This window comes from Engystomops pustulosus, chromosome 3 (assembly GCF_040894005.1).
Source record: "Engystomops pustulosus chromosome 3, aEngPut4.maternal, whole genome shotgun sequence".
NCBI lineage: Eukaryota > Metazoa > Chordata > Amphibia > Anura > Leptodactylidae > Engystomops > Engystomops pustulosus.
The window spans coordinates 209,777,919-209,790,940 of record NC_092413.1 but is presented as its reverse complement, the minus strand read 5'-3'; the positions used below and the strand labels follow the sequence as shown (position 1 = coordinate 209,790,940).

Sequence of the window (13,022 nt, the reverse complement as noted above, 5' to 3'; positions counted from 1 at the left end):
AAATTACATGGCTCTGTGGCGCAATGGATAGCGCCTTGGACTTCTAGACAGCTGTAGTTATTCAAAGGTTGTGGGTTTGAGTCCCACCAGAGTCGCTTTTTGGATTCCACCAAAGCATACATTTTGTGATCTCACCTCAAGTTTTCTTAGAAAGCTGAAAATGAACAATGTCAATTTATGCAACATTGCGCTAAGGATTTAGAGTACTGTTCTTGGCTATAAACCACCCTGGAACCTAAATTCATTGATCACCCACTGAAAAAACCCCTAAATTGCTGGCTCTTCTTGTGACTTTTCTTGAATTCTGTGTTGAAAAGGCTTGGTTGAGGGTGGCCTGTAAGCAGCATTTAGAAATTAAAAGCTGAGCTTCTGTTTGGTGTCTCATAAGGATTCATCAATTTGTGATATTTTGAATTGTAGGCTCTCGAACTTCCCCAATCAAGCGCCCCTTTCTCCCTGAGCTGGTCCGAGTAACCTGGAAAGGCTGTGCTGAGCAAGGCTCTGTGGCGCAACGGATAGCGCATTGGACTTCTAGAAGGATGTAGTGATTCAAAGGTTGTGGGTTCGAGTCCCACCAGAGTCGAGTTTTGGATTTCAATTAATCTTTGCCTCAAGAACTGTTAGGAAAAAGCAATCGAAAAATCAACAGCTCGAACCAATGAGAAAAATCTGCTTACAAGGAAAGAGAAATAGACAGGTGATTTGTAAATCTAACGTTCAATACTTACCACCAAGGCCCAGCTTTTCCCTGATAATCCATGCACGTTTATTGATCACTTTAATCCACGCCCTCGGAAGGAAACCTGCTGTTTGCCAATCCAATGTTCAAATCTTGAATGACTTGCAACAAGCAAGGAGCCCCATTTCTAAGTCATGCAAACTTCTCTACCAGCAGGCTGAATGGAGGTCCTATCCACTCATGTTAACCAAATCTTTTTTTTTCAAGAGAAAGTGCACTTTGTTGCTCACCCTTCTGGCTTTCATGCATGAAGAGAAAAAATGTCCTAACACCGAAACAGTAGGGTGAGAAAAACATCCTTTTTCTCATCAGCAAAACTTGGCGCTACATTGGTTTGGGATGCCTAAAAAAGTCTAACCTGCACACAGCACACGGCTCTGTGGCGCAATGGATAGCGCATTGGACTTCTAGAAAACTGTAGTGATTCAAAGGTTGTGGGTTCGAGTCCCACCAGAGTCGCTTTTTGGATTCCACGCAAGCATACATTTTGTGATCTTGCCTTAAGTAATCTTAGAAAGCTGAAAATGAACAATGTCAACCTATGCGACATTGTGTTTAAGGATGTAGAGCACTGTTCTTAGCTGCAAACCTGCCTGGAACCTAAATTCATTGATCACCCATTGAAAAGAAGCCTCAATTGCCGGCTCTACATGTGACTTTTCTTGAATTCCGTGTTGAAAAGGCTTGGTTGAAGGTAGCCCCTCAGCAATGTCTAGAAAAATGGAGTGAGGCCAAGAATGAAAAGCTCAGCTTCTGTTTGGTGTCTCTTAAAGATTGATCAATTTGTGATATTTTGAATTGTAGGTTCTCGAACTTCCCCAATGAAGCAATGAAGTGTTAGAAACACATGGTTTTTCTCATTAGAAAGAAATGGCACGACTTTGGTTTTGGCTGCCTAAAAATGTCTAAAGAGCCGAAATTACATGGCTCTGTGGCGCAATGGATAGCGCATTGGACTTCTAGACAGCTGTAGTTATTCAAAGGTTGTGGGTTCGAGTCCCACCAGAGTCGCTTTTTGGATTCCACCAAAGCATACATTTTGTGATCTCACCTCAAGTTTTCTTAGAAAGCTGAAAATGAACAATGTCAATTTATGCAACATTGCGCTAAGGATTTAGAGTACTGTTCTTGGCTATAAACCACCATGGAACCTAAATTCATTGATCACCCACTGAAAAAACCCCTAAATTGCTGGCTCTTCTTGTGACTTTTCTTGAATTCTGTGTTGAAAAGGCTTGGTTGAGGGTGGCCTGTAAGCAGCATTTAGAAATTAAAAGCTGAGCTTCTGTTTGTTGTCTCATAAGTATTCATCAATTTGTGATATTTTGAATTGTAGGCTCTCGAACTTCCCCAATCAAGCGCCCCTTTCTCCCTGAGCTGGTCCGAGAAACCTGGAAAGGCAGTGCTGTGCAAGGCTCTGTGGCGCAACGGATAGCGCATTGGACTTCTAGAAGGATGTAGTGATTCAAAGGTTGTGGGTTCGAGTCCCACCAGAGTCGAGTTTTGGATTTCAATTAATCTTTGCCTCAAGAACTGTTAGGAAAAAGCAATCGAAAAATCAACAGCTCGAACCAATGAGAAAAATCTGCTTACAAGGAAAGAGAAATAGACAGGTGATTTGTAAATCTAACGTTCAATACTTACCACCAAGGCCCAGCTTTTCCCTGATAATCCATGCACGTTTATTGATCACTTTAATCCACGCCCTCGGAAGGAAACCTGCTGTTTGCCAATCCAATGTTCAAATCTTGAATGACTTGCAACAAGCAAGGAGCCCCATTTCTAAGTCATGCAAACTTCTCTACCAGCAGGCTGAATGGAGGTCCTATCCACTCATGTTAACCAAATCTTTTTTTTTCAAGAGAAAGTGCACTTTGTTGCTCACCCTTCTGGCTTTCATGCATGAAGAGAAAAAATGTCCTAACACCGAAACAGTAGGGTGAGAAAAACATCCTTTTTCTCATCAGCAAAACTTGGCGCTACATTGGTTTGGGATGCCTAAAAAAGTCTAACCTGCACACAGCACACGGCTCTGTGGCGCAATGGATAGCGCATTGGACTTCTAGAAAACTGTAGTGATTCAAAGGTTGTGGGTTCGAGTCCCACCAGAGTTGCTTTTTGGATTCCACGCAAGCATACATTTTGTGATCTTGCCTTAAGTAATCTTAGAAAGCTGAAAATGAACAATGTCAACCTATGCGACATTGTGTTTAAGGATGTAGAGCACTGTTCTTAGCTGCAAACCTGCCTGGAACCTAAATTCATTGATCACCCATTGAAAAGAAGCCTCAATTGCCGGCTCTACATGTGACTTTTCTTGAATTCCGTGTTGAAAAGGCTTGGTTGAAGGTAGCCCCTCAGCAATGTCTAGAAAAATGGAGTGAGGCCAAGAATGAAAAGCTCAGCTTCTGTTTGGTGTCTCTTAAAGATTGATCAATTTGTGATATTTTGAATTGTAGGTTCTCGAACTTCCCCAATGAAGCAATGAAGTGTTAGAAACACATGGTTTTTCTCATTAGAAAGAAATGGCACGACTTTGGTTTTGGCTGCCTAAAAATGTCTAAAGAGCCGAAATTACATGGCTCTGTGGCGCAATGGATAGCGCATTGGACTTCTAGACAGCTGTAGTTATTCAAAGGTTGTGGGTTCGAGTCCCACCAGAGTCGCTTTTTGGATTCCACCAAAGCATACATTTTGTGATCTCACCTCAAGTTTTCTTAGAAAGCTGAAAATGAACAATGTCAATTTATGCAACATTGCGCTAAGGATTTAGAGTACTGTTCTTGGCTATAAACCACCATGGAACCTAAATTCATTGATCACCCACTGAAAAAACCCCTAAATTGCTGGCTCTTCTTGTGACTTTTCTTGAATTCTGTGTTGAAAAGGCTTGGTTGAGGGTGGCCTGTAAGCAGCATTTAGAAATTAAAAGCTGAGCTTCTGTTTGTTGTCTCATAAGTATTCATCAATTTGTGATATTTTGAATTGTAGGCTCTCGAACTTCCCCAATCAAGCGCCCCTTTCTCCCTGAGCTGGTCCGAGAAACCTGGAAAGGCAGTGCTGTGCAAGGCTCTGTGGCGCAACGGATAGCGCATTGGACTTCTAGAAGGATGTAGTGATTCAAAGGTTGTGGGTTCGAGTCCCACCAGAGTCGAGTTTTGGATTTCAATTAATCTTTGCCTCAAGAACTGTTAGGAAAAAGCAATCGAAAAATCAACAGCTCGAACCAATGAGAAAAATCTGCTTACAAGGAAAGAGAAATAAACAGGTGATTTGTAAATCTAACGTTCAATACTTACCACCAAGGCCCAGCTTTTCCCTGATAATCCATGCACGTTTATTGATCACTTTAATCCACGCCCTCGGAAGGAAACCTGCTGTTTGCCAATCCAATGTTCAAATCTTGAATGACTTGCAACAAGCAAGGAGCCCCATTTCTAAGTCATGCAAACTTCTCTACCAGCAGGCTGAATGGAGGTCCTATCCACTCATGTTAACCAAATCTTTTTTTTTCAAGAGAAAGTGCACTTTGTTGCTCACCCTTCTGGCTTTCATGCATGAAGAGAAAAAATGTCCTAACACCGAAACAGTAGGGTGAGAAAAACATCCTTTTTCTCATCAGCAAAACTTGGCGCTACATTGGTTTGGGATGCCTAAAAAAGTCTAACCTGCACACAGCACACGGCTCTGTGGCGCAATGGATAGCGCATTGGACTTCTAGAAAACTGTAGTGATTCAAAGGTTGTGGGTTCGAGTCCCACCAGAGTCGCTTTTTGGATTCCACGCAAGCATACATTTTGTGATCTTGCCTTAAGTAATCTTAGAAAGCTGAAAATGAACAATGTCAACCTATGCGACATTGTGTTTAAGGATGTAGAGCACTGTTCTTAGCTGCAAACCTGCCTGGAACCTAAATTCATTGATCACCCATTGAAAAGAAGCCTCAATTGCCGGCTCTACATGTGACTTTTCTTGAATTCCGTGTTGAAAAGGCTTGGTTGAAGGTAGCTCCTCAGCAATGTCTAGAAAAATGGAGTGAGGCCAAGAATGAAAAGCTCAGCTTCTGTTTGGTGACTCTTAAAGATTGATCAATTTGTGATATTTTGAATTGTAGGTTCTCGAACTTCCCCAATGAAGCAATGAAGTGTTAGAAACACATGGTTTTTCTCATTAGAAAGAAATGGCACGACTTTGGTTTTGGCTGCCTAAAAATGTCTAAAGAGCCGAAATTACATGGCTCTGTGGCGCAATGGATAGCGCATTGGACTTCTAGACAGCTGTAGTTATTCAAAGGTTGTGGGTTCGAGTCCCACCAGAGTCACTTTTTGGATTCCACCAAAGCATACATTTTGTGATCTCACCTCAAGTTTTCTTAGAAAGCTGAAAATGAACAATGTCAATTTATGCAACATTGCGCTAAGGATTTAGAGTACTGTTCTTGGCTATAAACCACCCTGGAACCTAAATTCATTGATCACCCACTGAAAAAAACCCTAAATTGCTGGCTCTTCTTGTGACTTTTCTTGAATTCTGTGTTGAAAAGGCTTGGTTGAGGGTGGCCTGTAAGCAGCATTTAGAAATTAAAAGCTGAGCTTCTGTTTGGTGTCTCATAAGGATTCATCAATTTGTGATATTTTGAATTGTAGGCTCTCGAACTTCCCCAATCAAGCGCCCCTTTCTCCCTGAGCTGGTCCGAGAAACCTGGAAAGGCAGTGCTGTGCAAGGCTCTGTGGCGCAACGGATAGCGCATTGGACTTCTAGAAGGATGTAGTGATTCAAAGGTTGTGGGTTCGAGTCCCACCAGAGTCGAGTTTTGGATTTCAATTAATCTTTGCCTCAAGAACTGTTAGGAAAAAGCAATCGAAAAATCAACAGCTCGAACCAATGAGAAAAATCTGCTTACAAGGAAAGAGAAATAGACAGGTGATTTGTAAATCTAACGTTCAATACTTACCACCAAGGCCCAGCTTTTCCCTGATAATCCATGCACGTTTATTGATCACTTTAATCCACGCCCTCGGAAGGAAACCTGCTGTTTGCCAATCCAATGTTCAAATCTTGAATGACTTGCAACAAGCAAGGAGCCCCATTTCTAAGTCATGCAAACTTCTCTACCAGCAGGCTGAATGGAGGTCCTATCCACTCATGTTAACCAAATCTTTTTTTTTCAAGAGAAAGTGCACTTTGTTGCTCACCCTTCTGGCTTTCATGCATGAAGAGAAAAAATGTCCTAACACCGAAACAGTAGGGTGAGAAAAACATCCTTTTTCTCATCAGCAAAACTTGGCGCTACATTGGTTTGGGATGCCTAAAAAAGTCTAACCTGCACACAGCACACGGCTCTGTGGCGCAATGGATAGCGCATTGGACTTCTAGAAAACTGTAGTGATTCAAAGGTTGTGGGTTCGAGTCCCACCAGAGTCGCTTTTTGGATTCCACGCAAGCATACATTTTGTGATCTTGCCTTAAGTAATCTTAGAAAGCTGAAAATGAACAATGTCAACCTATGCGACATTGTGTTTAAGGATGTAGAGCACTGTTCTTAGCTGCAAACCTGCCTGGAACCTAAATTCAATGATCACCCATTAAAAAGAAGCCTCAATTGCCGGCTCTACATGTGACTTTTCTTGAATTCCGTGTTGAAAAGGCTTGGTTGAAGGTAGCCCCTCAGCAATGTCTAGAAAAATGGAGTGAGGCCAAGAATGAAAAGCTCAGCTTCTGTTTGGTGTCTCTTAAAGATAGATCAATTTGTGATATTTTGAATTGTAGGTTCTCGAACTTCCCCAATGAAGCAATGAAGTGTTAGAAACACATGGTTTTTCTCATTAGAAAGAAATGGCACGTCTTTGGTTTTGGATGCCTAAAAATGTCTAAAGAGCTGAAATTACATGGCTCTGTGGCGCAATGGATAGCGCATTGGACTTCTAGACAGCTGTAGTTATTCAAAGGTTGTGGGTTCGAGTCCCACCAGAGTCGCTTTTTGGATTCCACCAAAGCATACATTTTGTGATCTCACCTCAAGTTTTCTTAGAAAGCTGAAAATGAACAATGTCAATTTATGCAACATTGCGCTAAGGATTTAGAGTACTGTTCTTGGCTATAAACCACCCTGGAACCTAAATTCATTGATCACCCACTGAAAAAAACCCTAAATTGCTGGCTCTTCTTGTGACTTTTCTTGAATTCTGTGTTGAAAAGGCTTGGTTGAGGGTGGCCTGTAAGCAGCATTTAAGAAATTAAAAGCTGAGCTTCTGTTTGGTGTCTCATAAGGATTCATCAATTTGTGATATTTTGAATTGTAGGCTCTCGAACTTCCCCAATCAAGCGCCCCTTTCTCCCTGAGCTGGTCCGAGAAACCTGGAAAGGCAGTGCTGTGCAAGGCTCTGTGGCGCAACGGATAGCGCATTGGACTTCTAGAAGGATGTAGTGATTCAAAGGTTGTGGGTTCGAGTCCCACCAGAGTCGAGTTTTGGATTTCAATTAATCTTTGCCTCAAGAACTGTTAGGAAAAAGCAATCGAAAAATCAACAGCTCGAACCAATGAGAAAATTCTGCTTACAAGGAAAGAGAAATAGACAGGTGATTTCTAAATCTAACGTTCAATACTTACCACCAAGGCCCAGCTTTTCCCTGATAATCCATGCACGTTTATTGATCACTTTAATCCACGCCCTCGGAAGGAAACCTGCTGTTTGCCAATCCAATGTTCAAATCTTGAATAACTTGCAACAAGCAAGGAGCCCCATTTCTAAGTCATGCAAACTTCTCTACCAGCAGGCTGAATGGAGGTCCTATCCACTCATGTTAACCAAATCTTTTTTTTTCAAGAGAAAGTGCACTTTGTTGCTCACCCTTCTGGCTTTCATGCATGAAGAGAAAAAATGTCCTAACACCGAAACAGTAGGGTGAGAAAAACATCCTTTTTCTCATCAGCAAAACTTGGCGCTACATTGGTTTGGGATGCCTAAAAAAGTCTAACCTGCACACAGCACACGGCTCTGTGGCGCAATGGATAGCGCATTGGACTTCTAGAAAACTGTAGTGATTCAAAGGTTGTGGGTTCGAGTCCCACCAGAGTTGCTTTTTGGATTCCACGCAAGCATACATTTTGTGATTTTGCCTTAAGTAATCTTAGAAAGCTGAAAATGAACAATGTCAACCTATGCGACATTGTGTTTAAGGATGTAGAGCACTGTTCTTAGCTGCAAACCTGCCTGGAACCTAAATTCATTGATCACCCATTGAAAAGAAGCCTCAATTGCCGGCTCTACATGTGACTTTTCTTGAATTCCGTGTTGAAAAGGCTTGGTTGAAGGTAGCCCCTCAGCAATGTCTAGAAAAATGGAGTGAGGCCAAGAATGAAAAGCTCAGCTTCTGTTTGGTGTCTCTTAAAGATTGATCAATTTGTGATATTTTGAATTGTAGGTTCTCGAACTTCCCCAATGAAGCAATGAAGTGTTAGAAACACATGGTTTTTCTCATTAGAAAGAAATGGCACGACTTTGGTTTTGGCTGCCTAAAAATGTCTAAAGAGCCGAAATTACATGGCTCTGTGGCGCAATGGATAGCGCATTGGACTTCTAGACAGCTGTAGTTATTCAAAGGTTGTGGGTTCGAGTCCCACCAGAGTCGCTTTTTGGATTCCACCAAAGCATACATTTTGTGATCTCACCTCAAGTTTTCTTAGAAAGCTGAAAATGAACAATGTCAATTTATGCAACATTGCGCTAAGGATTTAGAGTACTGTTCTTGGCTATAAACCACCATGGAACCTAAATTCATTGATCACCCACTGAAAAAACCCCTAAATTGCTGGCTCTTCTTGTGACTTTTCTTGAATTCTGTGTTGAAAAGGCTTGGTTGAGGGTGGCCTGTAAGCAGCATTTAGAAATTAAAAGCTGAGCTTCTGTTTGTTGTCTCATAAGTATTCATCAATTTGTGATATTTTGAATTGTAGGCTCTCGAACTTCCCCAATCAAGCGCCCCTTTCTCCCTGAGCTGGTCCGAGAAACCTGGAAAGGCAGTGCTGTGCAAGGCTCTGTGGCGCAACGGATAGCGCATTGGACTTCTAGAAGGATGTAGTGATTCAAAGGTTGTGGGTTCGAGTCCCACCAGAGTCGAGTTTTGGATTTCAATTAATCTTTGCCTCAAGAACTGTTAGGAAAAAGCAATCGAAAAATCAACAGCTCGAACCAATGAGAAAAATCTGCTTACAAGGAAAGAGAAATAAACAGGTGATTTGTAAATCTAACGTTCAATACTTACCACCAAGGCCCAGCTTTTCCCTGATAATCCATGCACGTTTATTGATCACTTTAATCCACGCCCTCGGAAGGAAACCTGCTGTTTGCCAATCCAATGTTCAAATCTTGAATGACTTGCAACAAGCAAGGAGCCCCATTTCTAAGTCATGCAAACTTCTCTACCAGCAGGCTGAATGGAGGTCCTATCCACTCATGTTAACCAAATCTTTTTTTTTCAAGAGAAAGTGCACTTTGTTGCTCACCCTTCTGGCTTTCATGCATGAAGAGAAAAAATGTCCTAACACCGAAACAGTAGGGTGAGAAAAACATCCTTTTTCTCATCAGCAAAACTTGGCGCTACATTGGTTTGGGATGCCTAAAAAAGTCTAACCTGCACACAGCACACGGCTCTGTGGCGCAATGGATAGCGCATTGGACTTCTAGAAAACTGTAGTGATTCAAAGGTTGTGGGTTCGAGTCCCACCAGAGTCGCTTTTTGGATTCCACGCAAGCATACATTTTGTGATCTTGCCTTAAGTAATCTTAGAAAGCTGAAAATGAACAATGTCAACCTATGCGACATTGTGTTTAAGGATGTAGAGCACTGTTCTTAGCTGCAAACCTGCCTGGAACCTAAATTCATTGATCACCCATTGAAAAGAAGCCTCAATTGCCGGCTCTACATGTGACTTTTCTTGAATTCCGTGTTGAAAAGGCTTGGTTGAAGGTAGCTCCTCAGCAATGTCTAGAAAAATGGAGTGAGGCCAAGAATGAAAAGCTCAGCTTCTGTTTGGTGACTCTTAAAGATTGATCAATTTGTGATATTTTGAATTGTAGGTTCTCGAACTTCCCCAATGAAGCAATGAAGTGTTAGAAACACATGGTTTTTCTCATTAGAAAGAAATGGCACGACTTTGGTTTTGGCTGCCTAAAAATGTCTAAAGAGCCGAAATTACATGGCTCTGTGGCGCAATGGATAGCGCATTGGACTTCTAGACAGCTGTAGTTATTCAAAGGTTGTGGGTTCGAGTCCCACCAGAGTCACTTTTTGGATTCCACCAAAGCATACATTTTGTGATCTCACCTCAAGTTTTCTTAGAAAGCTGAAAATGAACAATGTCAATTTATGCAACATTGCGCTAAGGATTTAGAGTACTGTTCTTGGCTATAAACCACCCTGGAACCTAAATTCATTGATCACCCACTGAAAAAAACCCTAAATTGCTGGCTCTTCTTGTGACTTTTCTTGAATTCTGTGTTGAAAAGGCTTGGTTGAGGGTGGCCAGTAAGCAGCATTTAGAAATTAAAAGCTGAGCTTCTGTTTGGTGTCTCATAAGGATTCATCAATTTGTGATATTTTGAATTGTAGGCTCTCGAACTTCCCCAATCAAGCGCCCCTTTCTCCCTGAGCTGGTCCGAGAAACCTGGAAAGGCAGTGCTGTGCAAGGCTCTGTGGCGCAACGGATAGCGCATTGGACTTCTAGAAGGATGTAGTGATTCAAAGGTTGTGGGTTCGAGTCCCACCAGAGTCGAGTTTTGGATTTCAATTAATCTTTGCCTCAAGAACTGTTAGGAAAAAGCAATCGAAAAATCAACAGCTCGAACCAATGAGAAAAATCTGCTTACAAGGAAAGAGAAATAGACAGGTGATTTGTAAATCTAACGTTCAATACTTACCACCAAGGCCCAGCTTTTCCCTGATAATCCATGCACGTTTATTGATCACTTTAATCCACGCCCTCGGAAGGAAACCTGCTGTTTGCCAATCCAATGTTCAAATCTTGAATGACTTGCAACAAGCAAGGAGCCCCATTTCTAAGTCATGCAAACTTCTCTACCAGCAGGCTGAATGGAGGTCCTATCCACTCATGTTAACCAAATCTTTTTTTTTCAAGAGAAAGTGCACTTTGTTGCTCACCCTTCTGGCTTTCATGCATGAAGAGAAAAAATGTCCTAACACCGAAACAGTAGGGTGAGAAAAACATCCTTTTTCTCATCAGCAAAACTTGGCGCTACATTGGTTTGGGATGCCTAAAAAAGTCTAACCTGCACACAGCACACGGCTCTGTGGCGCAATGGATAGCGCATTGGACTTCTAGAAAACTGTAGTGATTCAAAGGTTGTGGGTTCGAGTCCCACCAGAGTCGCTTTTTGGATTCCACGCAAGCATACATTTTGTGATCTTGCCTTAAGTAATCTTAGAAAGCTGAAAATGAACAATGTCAACCTATGCGACATTGTGTTTAAGGATGTAGAGCACTGTTCTTAGCTGCAAACCTGCCTGGAACCTAAATTCAATGATCACCCATTAAAAAGAAGCCTCAATTGCCGGCTCTACATGTGACTTTTCTTGAATTCCGTGTTGAAAAGGCTTGGTTGAAGGTAGCCCCTCAGCAATGTCTAGAAAAATGGAGTGAGGCCAAGAATGAAAAGCTCAGCTTCTGTTTGGTGTCTCTTAAAGATAGATCAATTTGTGATATTTTGAATTGTAGGTTCTCGAACTTCCCCAATGAAGCAATGAAGTGTTAGAAACACATGGTTTTTCTCATTAGAAAGAAATGGCACGTCTTTGGTTTTGGATGCCTAAAAATGTCTAAAGAGCTGAAATTACATGGCTCTGTGGCGCAATGGATAGCGCATTGGACTTCTAGACAGCTGTAGTTATTCAAAGGTTGTGGGTTCGAGTCCCACCAGAGTCGCTTTTTGGATTCCACCAAAGCATACATTTTGTGATCTCACCTCAAGTTTTCTTAGAAAGCTGAAAATGAACAATGTCAATTTATGCAACATTGCGCTAAGGATTTAGAGTACTGTTCTTGGCTATAAACCACCCTGGAACCTAAATTCATTGATCACCCACTGAAAAAAACCCTAAATTGCTGGCTCTTCTTGTGACTTTTCTTGAATTCTGTGTTGAAAAGGCTTGGTTGAGGGTGGCCTGTAAGCAGCATTTAAGAAATTAAAAGCTGAGCTTCTGTTTGGTGTCTCATAAGGATTCATCAATTTGTGATATTTTGAATTGTAGGCTCTCGAACTTCCCCAATCAAGCGCCCCTTTCTCCCTGAGCTGGTCCGAGAAACCTGGAAAGGCAGTGCTGTGCAAGGCTCTGTGGCGCAACGGATAGCGCATTGGACTTCTAGAAGGATGTAGTGATTCAAAGGTTGTGGGTTCGAGTCCCACCAGAGTCGAGTTTTGGATTTCAATTAATCTTTGCCTCAAGAACTGTTAGGAAAAAGCAATCGAAAAATCAACAGCTCGAACCAATGAGAAAATTCTGCTTACAAGGAAAGAGAAATAGACAGGTGATTTCTAAATCTAACGTTCAATACTTACCACCAAGGCCCAGCTTTTCCCTGATAATCCATGCACGTTTATTGATCACTTTAATCCACGCCCTCGGAAGGAAACCTGCTGTTTGCCAATCCAATGTTCAAATCTTGAATAACTTGCAACAAGCAAGGAGCCCCATTTCTAAGTCATGCAAACTTCTCTACCAGCAGGCTGAATGGAGGTCCTATCCACTCATGTTAACCAAATCTTTTTTTTTCAAGAGAAAGTGCACTTTGTTGCTCACCCTTCTGGCTTTCATGCATGAAGAGAAAAAATGTCCTAACACCGAAACAGTAGGGTGAGAAAAACATCCTTTTTCTCATCAGCAAAACTTGGCGCTACATTGGTTTGGGATGCCTAAAAAAGTCTAACCTGCACACAGCACACGGCTCTGTGGTGCAATGGATAGCGCATTGGACTTCTAGAAAACTGTAGTGATTCAAAGGTTGTGGGTTCGAGTCCCACCAGAGTCGCTTTTTGGATTCCACGCAAGCATACATTTTGTGATCTTGCCTTAAGTAATCTTAGAAAGCTGAAAATGAACAATGTCAACCTATGCGACATTGTGTTTAAGGATGTAGAGCACTGTTCTTAGCTGCAAACCTGCCTGGAACCTAAATTCATTGATCACCCATTGAAAAGAAGCCTCAATTGCCGGCTCTACATGTGACTTTTCTTGAATTCCATGTTGAAAAGGCTTGGTTGAAGGT

General features: G+C 41.9%; 24 non-coding genes across 24 annotated transcripts; all 24 read left to right on the top strand.

Moving 5' to 3' along the window:
• Positions 1–9: 9 nt before the first annotated feature.
• TRNAR-UCU (transfer RNA arginine (anticodon UCU)) lies at positions 10–95 on the top strand. Its single transcript is given in 2 exon segments — positions 10–46; positions 60–95. It is a non-coding gene; the product is annotated as a tRNA-Arg (tRNA).
• Positions 96–497: 402 nt separating this feature from the next.
• TRNAR-UCU (transfer RNA arginine (anticodon UCU)) lies at positions 498–583 on the top strand. The gene is given in 2 exon segments: positions 498–534; positions 548–583. It is a non-coding gene; the product is annotated as a tRNA-Arg (tRNA).
• Positions 584–1,112: 529 nt separating this feature from the next.
• On the top strand, positions 1,113–1,198 carry TRNAR-UCU (transfer RNA arginine (anticodon UCU)). Its single transcript is given in 2 exon segments — positions 1,113–1,149; positions 1,163–1,198. It is a non-coding gene; the product is annotated as a tRNA-Arg (tRNA).
• A 466-nt stretch (positions 1,199–1,664) lies between these two features.
• Positions 1,665–1,750, top strand: TRNAR-UCU (transfer RNA arginine (anticodon UCU)). Its single transcript is given in 2 exon segments — positions 1,665–1,701; positions 1,715–1,750. It is a non-coding gene; the product is annotated as a tRNA-Arg (tRNA).
• Positions 1,751–2,152: 402 nt separating this feature from the next.
• Positions 2,153–2,238, top strand: TRNAR-UCU (transfer RNA arginine (anticodon UCU)). Its single transcript is given in 2 exon segments — positions 2,153–2,189; positions 2,203–2,238. It is a non-coding gene; the product is annotated as a tRNA-Arg (tRNA).
• A 529-nt stretch (positions 2,239–2,767) lies between these two features.
• TRNAR-UCU (transfer RNA arginine (anticodon UCU)) lies at positions 2,768–2,853 on the top strand. Its single transcript is given in 2 exon segments — positions 2,768–2,804; positions 2,818–2,853. It is a non-coding gene; the product is annotated as a tRNA-Arg (tRNA).
• Positions 2,854–3,319: 466 nt separating this feature from the next.
• Positions 3,320–3,405, top strand: TRNAR-UCU (transfer RNA arginine (anticodon UCU)). Its single transcript is given in 2 exon segments — positions 3,320–3,356; positions 3,370–3,405. It is a non-coding gene; the product is annotated as a tRNA-Arg (tRNA).
• A 402-nt stretch (positions 3,406–3,807) lies between these two features.
• Positions 3,808–3,893, top strand: TRNAR-UCU (transfer RNA arginine (anticodon UCU)). Its single transcript is given in 2 exon segments — positions 3,808–3,844; positions 3,858–3,893. It is a non-coding gene; the product is annotated as a tRNA-Arg (tRNA).
• Positions 3,894–4,422: 529 nt separating this feature from the next.
• Positions 4,423–4,508, top strand: TRNAR-UCU (transfer RNA arginine (anticodon UCU)). Its single transcript is given in 2 exon segments — positions 4,423–4,459; positions 4,473–4,508. It is a non-coding gene; the product is annotated as a tRNA-Arg (tRNA).
• Positions 4,509–4,974: 466 nt separating this feature from the next.
• TRNAR-UCU (transfer RNA arginine (anticodon UCU)) lies at positions 4,975–5,060 on the top strand. Its single transcript is given in 2 exon segments — positions 4,975–5,011; positions 5,025–5,060. It is a non-coding gene; the product is annotated as a tRNA-Arg (tRNA).
• Positions 5,061–5,462: 402 nt separating this feature from the next.
• On the top strand, positions 5,463–5,548 carry TRNAR-UCU (transfer RNA arginine (anticodon UCU)). The gene is given in 2 exon segments: positions 5,463–5,499; positions 5,513–5,548. It is a non-coding gene; the product is annotated as a tRNA-Arg (tRNA).
• A 529-nt stretch (positions 5,549–6,077) lies between these two features.
• On the top strand, positions 6,078–6,163 carry TRNAR-UCU (transfer RNA arginine (anticodon UCU)). Its single transcript is given in 2 exon segments — positions 6,078–6,114; positions 6,128–6,163. It is a non-coding gene; the product is annotated as a tRNA-Arg (tRNA).
• A 466-nt stretch (positions 6,164–6,629) lies between these two features.
• TRNAR-UCU (transfer RNA arginine (anticodon UCU)) lies at positions 6,630–6,715 on the top strand. Its single transcript is given in 2 exon segments — positions 6,630–6,666; positions 6,680–6,715. It is a non-coding gene; the product is annotated as a tRNA-Arg (tRNA).
• A 403-nt stretch (positions 6,716–7,118) lies between these two features.
• TRNAR-UCU (transfer RNA arginine (anticodon UCU)) lies at positions 7,119–7,204 on the top strand. Its single transcript is given in 2 exon segments — positions 7,119–7,155; positions 7,169–7,204. It is a non-coding gene; the product is annotated as a tRNA-Arg (tRNA).
• Positions 7,205–7,733: 529 nt separating this feature from the next.
• TRNAR-UCU (transfer RNA arginine (anticodon UCU)) lies at positions 7,734–7,819 on the top strand. The gene is given in 2 exon segments: positions 7,734–7,770; positions 7,784–7,819. It is a non-coding gene; the product is annotated as a tRNA-Arg (tRNA).
• A 466-nt stretch (positions 7,820–8,285) lies between these two features.
• Positions 8,286–8,371, top strand: TRNAR-UCU (transfer RNA arginine (anticodon UCU)). The gene is given in 2 exon segments: positions 8,286–8,322; positions 8,336–8,371. It is a non-coding gene; the product is annotated as a tRNA-Arg (tRNA).
• A 402-nt stretch (positions 8,372–8,773) lies between these two features.
• TRNAR-UCU (transfer RNA arginine (anticodon UCU)) lies at positions 8,774–8,859 on the top strand. Its single transcript is given in 2 exon segments — positions 8,774–8,810; positions 8,824–8,859. It is a non-coding gene; the product is annotated as a tRNA-Arg (tRNA).
• A 529-nt stretch (positions 8,860–9,388) lies between these two features.
• Positions 9,389–9,474, top strand: TRNAR-UCU (transfer RNA arginine (anticodon UCU)). The gene is given in 2 exon segments: positions 9,389–9,425; positions 9,439–9,474. It is a non-coding gene; the product is annotated as a tRNA-Arg (tRNA).
• Positions 9,475–9,940: 466 nt separating this feature from the next.
• On the top strand, positions 9,941–10,026 carry TRNAR-UCU (transfer RNA arginine (anticodon UCU)). The gene is given in 2 exon segments: positions 9,941–9,977; positions 9,991–10,026. It is a non-coding gene; the product is annotated as a tRNA-Arg (tRNA).
• Positions 10,027–10,428: 402 nt separating this feature from the next.
• On the top strand, positions 10,429–10,514 carry TRNAR-UCU (transfer RNA arginine (anticodon UCU)). Its single transcript is given in 2 exon segments — positions 10,429–10,465; positions 10,479–10,514. It is a non-coding gene; the product is annotated as a tRNA-Arg (tRNA).
• Positions 10,515–11,043: 529 nt separating this feature from the next.
• On the top strand, positions 11,044–11,129 carry TRNAR-UCU (transfer RNA arginine (anticodon UCU)). The gene is given in 2 exon segments: positions 11,044–11,080; positions 11,094–11,129. It is a non-coding gene; the product is annotated as a tRNA-Arg (tRNA).
• Positions 11,130–11,595: 466 nt separating this feature from the next.
• On the top strand, positions 11,596–11,681 carry TRNAR-UCU (transfer RNA arginine (anticodon UCU)). Its single transcript is given in 2 exon segments — positions 11,596–11,632; positions 11,646–11,681. It is a non-coding gene; the product is annotated as a tRNA-Arg (tRNA).
• A 403-nt stretch (positions 11,682–12,084) lies between these two features.
• On the top strand, positions 12,085–12,170 carry TRNAR-UCU (transfer RNA arginine (anticodon UCU)). The gene is given in 2 exon segments: positions 12,085–12,121; positions 12,135–12,170. It is a non-coding gene; the product is annotated as a tRNA-Arg (tRNA).
• A 529-nt stretch (positions 12,171–12,699) lies between these two features.
• TRNAR-UCU (transfer RNA arginine (anticodon UCU)) lies at positions 12,700–12,785 on the top strand. Its single transcript is given in 2 exon segments — positions 12,700–12,736; positions 12,750–12,785. It is a non-coding gene; the product is annotated as a tRNA-Arg (tRNA).
• Positions 12,786–13,022: the final 237 nt, after the last annotated feature.